General features: G+C 38.0%; 1 protein-coding gene across 1 annotated transcript in view; it reads right to left on the bottom strand.

The window, feature by feature from the left end:
• Positions 1 to 2,704, bottom strand: part of LOC135204861 (cilia- and flagella-associated protein 43-like) — a 53,204-nt gene extending 50,500 nt beyond the window's left edge. The window contains exon 1 of the mRNA XM_064235083.1: positions 2,648 to 2,704. The gene's annotated coding sequence lies outside the window, so the exon portion shown is untranslated. The remainder of the gene's footprint in view (positions 1 to 2,647) is intronic.
• Between the last annotated feature and the right edge of the window lie 9,745 nt (positions 2,705 to 12,449).

Below are 12,449 nucleotides of genomic sequence, written 5' to 3' on the forward strand. Positions count from 1 at the left end.
GTGACTATATCCTAATTCCGATGACAAATTCACGCACTTAAAAGATTTTACCGCCATGTGGCCTATGGTTTTAGACAAGTAGGTCTATATGGCATAAGATGTCCATTTAACCAAGAATAAGCTCATATTTGAACAATATGTCGCCTCCTCTGTACTATAAATACCAACTAAGCTAATTTATTCTCTATTATCTAAATCGTGGCGGTAAAGCAAAGATGGCCACTTTTACTCATAAGTTTGAAAGAGCTTTAAGTATCTGTATAGTCCATAATTTCATCAAGAGAAGTTTGAAGTTGTCTTAAGTATCTCAGGAAATAGGCAATAAAAACATTTTTTAAGTCACTACCAAAGAAAGTTTTTAACCGGCAAAATTCATCTATTTTAAACTACGGTGGTCCTACAAGGAATGCTCCAAATTTAGACAACATTAAGATCAGTAGGCCTATCGTATCCAAATTCCCAAAAACCTGAAAATGCTAACGAGAAGGAATCATCAAATTAACATAGGCCTAAAGTTCTTGGGTATAGCAACACGCAGCTGCTGAAGTATTATACAAGATATTACTCATAATAATGACAGTAATACTAGTCAGAATATTATCAAGATATTAAGAATTATAACAATTCGTGAATAGATTGTATATCATAAATTCGAGCCAGGAACCACAAGATTGACATATACGTCTAAGAGTCTTATGTATATATATTATAATATATATATATATATAATTATATATATAGGTATATATATATATAGATAATAGATAGAATAGATAGATCGATATATAGATAGTTAGATAGCCTATGTAATCAAATCTGAAAGTTATTCAATAAATATGTGTAAATTTGACACCTGCTGAGCTGGCCTTGCAACTTTACCATACTGGTTTGAACTAAGATTGATTGCTACTGTGTCTATTTTATAAGTTTATATATATATATATAATATATATATATATATATATATATATATATATATACATATATCAAACTTGTATCGCATGAAGCTTTTAAAGACTGTGAGCTAATATCACTCACTAGGCCTATGAAATTCACTCCAAACCAATATGTGATTCTCAGTAAATGTTACTAATAATAATAATAATAATAATAATAATAATAATAATAATAATAATAATAATAATAATAATAATAATAATAAGATAATTCAACAGAGACTAGGCCAAAGACGACCTCAATAACATTAAAGAAGTCTTAGTAAAGATCGTCAAGAAGAAGAAGAAGAAGAAGAAGAAGAAGAAGAAGAAGAAGAAAAAGAAAGACAAAGTCATGCTGGAACCAACGTGTTTATGTTGTTCCTGTGTGTGGAATTTAGGCACACTTACATACGTACACACATCTCTAACGTATACTTACATATATACCACAATAACGTTTTGTTTACATACATACGTACATACATACATGGATGTGTACGATAACATGCAACCACAAATACAACAGAAGTAAATGTATGTGAATATCGCTGTGTATGCGCTTATGTAACACAATGAACGTATACATAGTACGCATGGCACTATACATACATACATGTGCATGCTTCTCATATTATTATTATTAAGTTACGATAGAGTAGGTCCGAATAAAAGCTCCCTCATCCCTAACTCCTCCCCCTCCGCCTCTCCCTATTCCACCCCCCAAAACCCCAACCCCGCACATCAAGCTATTACATAAATAGCGCAGTTTCCCCGAAACAGCGCTAATAGCCAAGTACTGAAATTCTGAATAGAATAGCGTCCGCTGCTGTGGTCCCTTGAAGACGTGATGACATCATCACCATCGTCCCTTGCCTGACGTACGATTCATTGTTGATGGTCTTATTCAACAAAAATCCGGTCTAAAATGGCTACATTTACTATAATACTACAATAAAATGTAAATTAATACGCTAATTAGCTATTGTGATAGATAGTCGTATGTTGCCGTGTCTGGAATACGGCGAAATATCTACTTGGATTGCAAGATACAAACAAAAGTGTCTTCAAGATGGCGGTGTACTACTTCTTTTTTTTATATACCTTTCTCGTTCCGTTAGTTTTGAAAACGAGACGCAATTTGATAGATTCTGAGGGGTATAAGGCGATTATTATATACTTTTAAATATGATTATCTCCTGTAACACACCCTTTCTTATTTACGCAGAATTATGCGTAGTTTAAATGCTGCTTATCATATAATACCTTTCTTAAAAACGCAATGACGCACATTTACGTCTCAATAGACCTGTGTGATTCTTATGGTTGTTAAAAATGACGTTATTTAGTCATAGCATTTTGTAGTGACACATTTATTATGCCATGTGTAGACTTGTGTAGACTTGGCTGTCATGTGTATTTCTGCATAGTACCATATGTTTGTGTCCTTAAGTCCGCTGCACATGCTGCTAGTTTTACATATTTAAAAGCAATTAAAGCGGGTTTTAAAAGTGTAATTAAACGTGTAAAGTAACATCTAGGTGTCTGAAGACACTTGAAGTACGTTCTAAACAGCTGTTTTATCCAATGTTGCACAGTAATGCCTATGTCTGTCAACTTTCGTTGCAGACAAAGGTATATAGAGCTGACATTCATTAACAAATATAACTATTTACTTTACAAATAAAGGTTAAATAAATTTTCAAATATACTTAAATGACGGAGGAATGTTGCTTTAACAAATATCCACGATACAGAGTATAGTTTGAACTCTTGTGGCAACGTGTGAATTATATAAATATGCATTCATATCTCATTCTCACAAGGCTTTGTTTATCTATTAAAAAAATGGCAACTGGCAACTTTAAGCACACATACACAATATAGGTGCCAAACGTTAATTAATTGGGTTATTTAAGACAATTTCTTACGATGGCGTCGATGCGTGTATATTTCAGATGTTGAAATACGGGTATCCTGTAGAATCACATAGGTAAAATGGCTTATAATTAACATATCTCGCACAGCTTGGCATCGAAACAGGTAAACATAGGAAGTAAGAGAGAGGGTATTTGCCTCTAGTATTTTGGCACTAAAACACCTGTAGCATATTTGCCTCCGTGCCCACCTTCCCCAATACCCAAAGGGGTAATAGCCAACACGTACCCCAACCCAAAAAGTCTTAATTAACTACATTGTGCTTTGGGTATGCACGATTTAAAACCTGTTCATTATAACTGCATATATATATATATATAGATATATACATATTATAGATATATATAATATATATATATATATATATATATATGATCTATTTTACCATGATTTTATCTTCAGTTTAAGCTCTAAATCTGTTACTCTGTATTTATTATTAATTTATTTTTTCTCTCATCCTCCATTGGCTGACGGTAAGTGGCTTAGAATTATAGTTAGGACATTTTCTAGTTTAGTTTTGCAAGCTTTCTTATGGCTTCCAGTGTACGAGGTTTAACTCTCTCTCTCTCTCTCTCTCTCTCTCTCTCTCTCTCTCTCTCTCTCTCTCTCTCTCTCTCTCTCTCTCTCTCTCGATATTGGTGGTAATTTTCTTTTATATAATGACACGGTTTGGAATTACGATTCCTGAAAGAGAACTAGATTTTATATATATATATATATATATATATATATATATATATATATATATATATATATATATATATATATATATACACCTGTATAGACTACCCCTTTCATAACTATATATAAACATGAATGTTATATCTTAGGTAGGAAATTCTAAATCAAATAATTCAATTATTCACAAACAAATAAATAAAAAAATAATGCATTAGAACATTCGTTCGTGGTTTGAATAAAGCGCGCCCTTTGCTAGTCAGTCAAACAGTCCTCAGGCGACGTATAGGCCTTTAAAAGACGAAATAACACGAGCGATAAGCAGAATTATGAATGTTCATTCATAAATTAATGAATAAACGAATGAATGAGATGAATAAAATGAATAATAAACGATTTAATGGGTTCTACGTCCCCCGAATTACCGGGGTTGCAATGTTGGCTTTACACAGCGACACTAGACGTATAACCATATAACCACATGTTATGACAGCTGACTCATAACAACATGTTATTCATTTCCCGGTGAATAACACATGAATTAAAATGAAGGAAGTTATGGGGTGATGAATAATATTCCAAATGCATAGGATTGATTCGTTTTTATTGAATTCATCGGCGGGGATATAGGTTAAAATGGAGATCTGATATTTAAGATGGCAGGTTATGAGTGAATGAATGTGGTTATTGAGATCAGAATTTTATATGTTGTTTTATCCATCCTGAAGAGAGAGAGAGAGAGAGCGAGAGAGAGAGAGAGAGAGAGAGATGATGATGATGATAATGTTCTCAAAAGAAATATTATGGAAGGTTATCGAGGTACGAATAAATGTATGTAGGAAGACATGTATGGGTTTAAATCAATAATATGTGAGATTATTATTCATTCTGGAGAGAGAGAGAGAGAGAGAGGATTATTATTACTATTATTCATTCTGTGAGAGAGAGAGATTATTATTATTATATATTTATTCTGTGAGATAAAGAGATAGAGATGAAGATGAAAGGTTCCAGAGTGATGGATATAGAACTGAAAAATATACATATATGAAGAGAGAGAGAGAGGAGCACAGGCCACTGTATAATATACAAGATTCCTCCAACTCGTCCACATTCTCTTTCTCTCTCTCTCTCTCTCTCTCTTTAACAGACACACAAACGAACGAACAAACAGGTCTCACACTCACTCACTCTCTCTCAACACAAACACATTCAAGCCTCGTGTCTGTGGATGTGTGTGTGTGTATACGCGTTACACACCCGTGTATGTGTGTAAAGCGCGTGTACGTGTGTACGTGGATGTGCAAGGAGGAGGCGGGAACACAGAGGAAAAGAGGAAATTACTAAGCCACGTGTGGTAATAATAATACGACTCCAAAATAAAAAAAAAAATTATTAATACATTTCTATATCAATCTGTATCTCTATAGCCATAATGTATGGGTACTTTGGTAAGTTTTGGGGTTATAGAAGTATATATAGAAGCCTATAGATACGTTTGTCTATAGGCCTCTATATATATGGCATTTTGGTTTGGATTAATTTTCGTTTTTCCGAAATTTTTTAAACCGAATTTTTTTTTTTTTTGCATGGAGGAATTTGTACCGAATTTATTCTAATAAATTGTCACCCTTTTCCCTTTACGGCTTATTTAATCGCTTTTTCGTAGGGCTAGGGTAGGCTAGGTTAACTTTTTTTCCATTAATTTTTGGCTTTCATTCAAGCCTAGGCTAGGCCTCCATGTCTTCTTTTACCCTAGGCTAGGCCTGTTGCCTTTGATGGCATTGCTCGGCTCGAGTTCGAGCTTAATTCTAGGCTAGGCTAGGTTACCCAGTTGCAGGCTAATATATGTCGTAACGAGTTAACGTAAAGTAAGTCTCTGCATCTTCTTTACCCTAGGCTAGGCCTTTGTTTCGTTGCTTTGTTTGTCTCGAATTCGAGCTCAATCTAGGCTATACAATCGCAGGCTGTTAGATGTCGTAACAAGTAAACATTAACTAAGTCTGCGTCATTTTTACCCTAGGCTAGACCTTTATCATTTCTTGGTTTTGTTTGGCTCGAATTCGAGCATTATCCTAGGCTAGGCTAGGCTGTTCGACCATAGGATGATAGATGTCACAGTCCTGTATTGTCAGCTAGGCCTCTGCGTCCTCGTCACGCTCGCTAGGCTAGATTCCTTTCTATGTTTTGTGTGGCTTGAATTTGAGATTAGGCTAGGCCAGGCCATTAGTTGTTGCAGCCCAGTGACATAGGGGGTAGATCTAGGGTACTTATCCGCCCCCAAGAGGCCAGTACGAAACACTGCGAAATACATTGGACGCCCCAATCCCTAGTGGATGTCGTATCCGTGGTTACGTTCCTTGCAGTCCGTGCGGACTGCTTCTGTAGAAATACCACATAGGCTTGTCGTCTTTGTCATCAGTACCAAAGTCTTTTAGTATCCTTTGGCACTGGCACATATTAGGGAATAAGCTAAGGCTAGGCTTCGCTTTGATTATGTAAGGTTAACCAAGGTTAGGCAAAGATCAGGTAGAATCCTAGTCTAAGCTGTGCTGTGTTGTACTAGTATTGTGCTATATTCTTCATTGAGAAGATGGAATATATGGTCATCTCTTTGTTTTTCTTGGAAATAATACCTAGGTCTGTCCTAATTTGGACAGAGGGAGCCGTTGTATACATTTCAGCTCATCATGTATTTTGTTGAGTCCAGTCTTTAGCAATGAACTAATTTTTACATTCTGGTTGCTTTTATGAATTCCGTTTTTACCGACGTTCTTTCGTCACTTCATGGAATAGGTCTGGTGTGGCAAGATGCACTCGTGGTGAATTGTGGACGAGTCGAGGTGGGATCAGATAGTAAATTGGGTCCGAACTTTCAATAAGATCAGAAAAAGCTATCATTGGCCAGAGAATGGAAAAAGTTTATTAAAGTTGGCAGTTGGAGTGAAGTGCTTTTAAAACGTGCTGCTGCCAATGGTAGAACTGACTCATCCCCAATAATGACCTTGTGTTTGGTTCTGCCATCAGAATCAGAACAAAAGGTTTCAGAAAACTTTCAAAAATCAAAGAGTGCAATCGAAGATGATAGAGAGAAAATCGTAAACGCTGTCATGACTATATTATTCTATTCATAATTAAGAAGAGTGAATTATGAAGTGATGTGAGGTGTATGACTTTGAAATAGTGTGGGGGAAGGCTCAAAGAAAGGTTGGGTTGGGCGTTTCCGCTACCTAGGCGACACTCTGGATTGTGAGGTCGGATGCCAGTGTAGATGGAAATGTCGTGTCTTCTGGCCTAGGCTACCCTTAGCTGTAGTAATCATTTCAGATCAAATATAACCTAACCAGACTTGCCTTTACCTAACCTAACCTAACCTCAGACCCTTGCCTTATTTGGACCACCCCAAGCAAGTCGTGACCCCTCGAAAACTTGATGAGAAAAAGCATATCAGCATTTGAGATAAGTAGAAGAGAGGTTCCTGGTGAATGTCAGAAGGTCATAATTTGTCTGTGCCGTCAAAAGTAGGGGTATAGCCTGCTGTGACTTGCTGGAACTTGCCTTAGCCGATGACTGTTATCTAACCATTCAGAATAGGTTGAAACATTTCCCCAATGTTGGACATTTGGTGTGACAAGATATTATCAGCGTCTCAGTGCCGTGGTTGATATGGTGGTTGCGTTCCACCTGGGTGGTCGCGGGTTCAATTCTCGGCCATTCCATTGAGGAGTGAGAGATGTGTATTTCTGGTGATAGGAGTTCACTCTCGACGTGGTTCGGAAGTCACGTAAAGCCGTTGGTCCCGTTGCTGAATAACCACTGGTTCTGTGCAACGTAAAAATACCATACACACAACAAAGGCAAGATATTATCTAGCTGGAGTACTATATGATAAAAACTTTCTCTTGATACAAAGTGAGATTAAGTGAATGTGCTCAGAGACTAGGCTATAAGTACGTAATTGTATTTATTTAGTGAAGGAAATTTGGAAAATCTGATACATTGAATAAATTGGATGCAAAAAAAAACAAAAAAAAAAAAAAAAAAAAAAAAACCTTTACAATATCAGGATTCAAAAGTACTACATAACTGCCTTAAGATTTGTGTGGGTTTGAATGTGTTTGTGCTTTTAGAAGGCACATTCCAGGGTGATTTAGCACTTGTTAAATCATCCCTTCCAACAGCAGGAACCTTGTTATGTCACATTAGAATTTGTGTTGAGAATCAATAGTGTACGCTGTGCAAATAGGTTGTTGCTGACTCGCTGTGTACAGCAATGTCTTTGGCAATCCTAACATAATCCAGTTCAGTTGGATACTGTATTACTTTATGCATTTTAGTACTATATATAAAGTTATACTAGCTTTGTGTAAGTTGTATATATTTTAAACGCATGACCGTTTGTTTTTTTCAACTTTCCTTGTGTGCTTAGCTTTGGCTGGCACCATAATTTAGCCCTTGGTGATGCTCAAGAAGGTATTGCGTAAATGAATTAATAAAAGTTTATTTTTATCAAGTTTTTCTTTGTTGGGGACTTTTCAATGGTAAAGTTGTTCCAACAGAAATAGAAAACTTACAAACTGACGCCTTCTATTTAGGAGTTTTTTCTGTGTTTCAGTTGAAATCAGCCCTTGATGCTCAGTAACAAGGTAATATACAGCAGTTAACTGGTGACTTAAGATTTGCTGGGGAATACCTTCACTCACCTGGCCATCACCAAGTACTTTTTCTAAAGCTGCCATAGATTGAGGACGTCTTTCTGCTCTCCAGCCGACTGCTAAGATGGTACTTTTGTGTTGGAGGTTTTTTATTTTCTTTAGCATGGAAAGACAATTCTCCTTTGTAGTGGTAGGACTCATAGTTGTCAAGGAAGGTTTTGGTAGAGGAGGAAAGTTTGCCTGCTAATTGATCCTCATTGCCCCAAACCTCTCTGCTCCTTCCGTGTATGCCCTTTCGCGGTGGGTGGGGGTATACTGTCAGTGCACTTCACGTGGTGTCCCTGTAGGCATTTATTAAGGTTCTTGGGCAGCCATACCCTTCTATCCTTAGCTGCAATCCCTTTCATTCTTATATATATATATATAGTATATATACTGTACATCCATTCATATTCTTTCTTTCCGTCCATTTCCTCTTCAGCGCCTAATGATCTCTTAGGTTCCAGTGTATGACCTTAGGCCTAAATTGTATACATATTCTCCAGTAACGTTGTCCTTTATTTTGGTGAATGCCCCACGGTGTAGACCATGTTTAACTACTTTTTACCAATTTTCGGTGACTTGATTCCACCTTGCACTGGTGAATACTCCAACATTAAAGGCTCTGGTTTGCACCCCAATTTTGATTAGGAACATTTAAAAAAACATAAAAATAAGGTGACATAATCACGATTTGATTGTCTCATTTCATCAAAGTACCGTGCCTTTGGCTGATACAGCGTATTGATTGTTGTAGTTTTTAGTTTTTTTTATTTTAAGAATACTCTCTGTGTTTTGAAGTTCATTGATTTTGATAATTGATAAAGTTTTCTGAAGTTGACATGCCAACATATTGAAGAACTTGAGCAGATTATGAAGTAACTTTATAAGTTCTAAGTTACCCCACTTTGTTTTGTACGAGATTTATTTTGCAATCATTGTCTAAGTGCATGAAATTGAAGGGGCTACAGTTGATGAACTATTTCAAGATGTTGTTAGGATTGTATTCAAACTTATTGTATTGGGCAGTTTCACTTAATAAACACACCATATTACAAATTAGGAAGGTATAAAGATAAGTCCAGCTATTGGTAAAACTCAAGTCCCAAAGAGTGAGATGGTTTTGACATTTACAGGGAGGTTGTAAAACAATTGCAGATTGAATTGTAAGACTCTAGTCTTTTACAGATGTCAGTACATATAAGGATATTAAGGAAATTTGCTTGGTACCAGTTACTACACTTTCTAAAACCCAGTCCCGTAAGCAAGTTCTCCTGCGTTAAGTGTCAAAAGGAATTTGAACCTTTCACTGATAGTTTTGAGATTCAATGAGTTAAAAATGGTTTTGGAATGACGAATAGAAAGATACAAAAATCAAGAATTGCTATATGTACTCTCTTCGTCTCAACAGCTGGTAGTACCCAGAATAGGAGAAAGAAATAAGCGTTCCCTGTAATATTTGTATGTAGCTGGTTACATCTCTCTCTTGCAACTGAATGGCTAAATCTTTGTTTCCATTACAACCAGTCATTCAAAGCACCCTTTTGACTGTCATGAAGCTTTTGTTAAACTTGTTGGTGACTTTTTTTAACCAATTTTTGTTGATTTTCAACCTGTTTTAACAGAAGTTTAATTTTGCATATTTTTTTAACATGGCATTGATGGATTTAAGGCCTTGAACAGCTTTTCCCAGTTTTTCTGAGTAACAAAACAGGTCTCTTATTTTGTACCCTTCTGTACCTTTTGTGGTGGTGTTTTTGTTTCATTATTACACTAATTTTGAAATAATGTTTCATCAGTATTTTGTTTGCTTTCTTTTTATTTTATGGCTCTGATTTCATGACAAAGAGGATCGCAAAAGAAAGAGAATTGATATGAAACATAATGCCTGACGTATTTTCTGTTGAAGGCATCCCCGAACACGAGTGATTAACGCAGCTTTTTACGATTTTCAGAAATGAAGTTTGCGCTGGGAGCTGCAGCTGCCATAACTGGTGCGAGTGCTCTCATATACCTCCTGCTGCGGCCGAGAAAACGCCGCCTGGATCCAGGGAAACGAAAGCCCACGACTACCCTACGCGGCTGCCCTCCTTCGTACGAAGAACATGGCAAGTCAGCAGGAGAGGGAATGCAGAAGTGCCCGTCAAGAGTGGTGATGACGTGGCCCTTCATAACTTGAATGGTCACGTTTCCGGGGAAAAGGCGTCCACCAGCAGCGAGAGTCCAAATGCGAGCGTCAGAAAAGCGGAAGATGAGAAGCTTCGGGGCTCGGGATTGAGGTAGGTGGCGTCGAGAAGGACTTCAGTTTGGACGATGATGTGAACGACATCCAGAGGCAGCGCTGTCCTTTGGTCGAGAAAGACTTTAGCTTAGATGACGAATTCCATGGCAGGCCAGAGCAGAGTGATGAGTTGCCCCATGTCGCTTCTTCCCCGGTATTAGACGTTTCAGCGAAGCCTGATGCAGTTGTGACGAACGATTCAAGTCATCTCCTGAAGGAGTTGAGTGATGTAACTGCAGATATAGGTTGAAAGACTAGGGAAGTTCATTCCCAATTTAGAAGATATAACAGCCACCTCTCTTTCTGCAGTGGACCCTGAAATTAGTAAAACTTGCCAAGTAGAAGTATGTCAAGAAAGAAGGCTAGACTTTGAGTCTCTGGACAAACCAGTGTGTGACCAAGTTGATGGAAATATTGCACTGGGTTTAGAAGCAGCCAGGTCGTTGGAGAGTACAGCACCATTAAAAGGTAGTGCACCTGAAGAAGCTAATGAATCTATACCAAGCATCCCTGAGCAATTGACGTCACTGTCTTCAGACGTACAGTGTGGAGAACCCTTGTCAAATCATGGGGAATCTTTTGAAGAAAGGGAGACGGCACATTCAAGTGATCCTGCCAAAACGAGCATTACTAATATGGATGGCAATTTAGCCACTGCAGATTGTGACTCCGGCATCTACGTATCTTGTGATAATCAAAATTCGTCTTCCAGCTTACTTGAAGAGAGCAAATTAGACAAAGAATTAGAACCTGTCACTGTTGGTGATGTCAAGGAAGTGAATGAATCCATGATAACCCCTGTCAATGTTTCTTTAGTAGATAAAGAACAAAATAGTTTTGAGTCTGTTGAATCTGCGGCATGTCAGTTATCTCACGAGGGTGACACACTTACTGGTCAGCCTGAAGTACAAGTTTCACAGTCAGGCATTGAAAATTCATCTGTCCCAGAAGAGAAAAGTGTATCACTTCTTTCTGCAGAATCAGGAGAATCAAATATGTTGTCTCAGGGTTGTGAAGTTGTATTGGAAACTTGTAAAGTAGGTTCAGCTCCTGAATTCTCTAGTGAGGTCACGGTGAACTCCTCGGATGCCTGCGAGAAAGATTTATCAGGATTATCGCTCTCAGGAACTGTTGCTTCTTCCACGTGTGCAACGACGACTGAGGAGTCCACAGCCAAAGAGGATTGTGTACAGGTCACAGAGAAGAGAACAGCTGCTGAACATAAAGCAGAGGTTCAAGAAATTGCAGAGAAGGAAATTTGTGTTGGCAGTAAAGTAGCAGCCTCAGAACTCAGCCCAGGGAAATTGAAAGAAAATCAAGAAGACAAAACAGAAGTTGTAATGACTGGAAAAGTTTCAGAATCCCCGGACGTAGATGCCAAAAAGCAAAGCAAACCTGGCGTTTCTGCTGATGCCACCAATTTAGATCAGAATAAATCTCCGTTAAAAACTGCTGCGCCAAAGAAGGAAGAGGCGAGAAAGGCCAAAGGAACAGAAAGTAAATCTCCAAGTAATAAAACCACCAAGGAAAGTTCCCCATCTTCTGAGTCTGGTTCTGGCGGAAGACGCAGTTACAAGGGCCGCACCAGGAACCCCGTGGGTGGTTCGCCCAGCTCGGCTAACGAGGAACCGCTCATGCCAAAGGAAAATGAAGATCAGGCTAAAGACGAGCCGTGCTCGGTTGAAGATCCTGCTGCGACCAAAGAAAAATCAACCGCAGATTCGTCGTCGAGGGCTGCGAACACAAAGCCCAACAAGGACCACGCGTCCATCCAGACGAAGGGAGAAGCAGCCGTGGGTAGTGCGAAAGAATCTAATAAAACTGTTAAAGATTCAAATAAGGCGCCAAAGGCCAAGAAGGAAGCTGTTGACTGTTCGAAAAATAAGAGTTACAAAGAGCGTGTCCGAAACACTCAGGGATCGG

This window comes from Macrobrachium nipponense, chromosome 47 (assembly GCF_015104395.2).
Source record: "Macrobrachium nipponense isolate FS-2020 chromosome 47, ASM1510439v2, whole genome shotgun sequence".
NCBI classification, from domain to species: Eukaryota; Metazoa; Arthropoda; class Malacostraca; order Decapoda; family Palaemonidae; genus Macrobrachium; species Macrobrachium nipponense.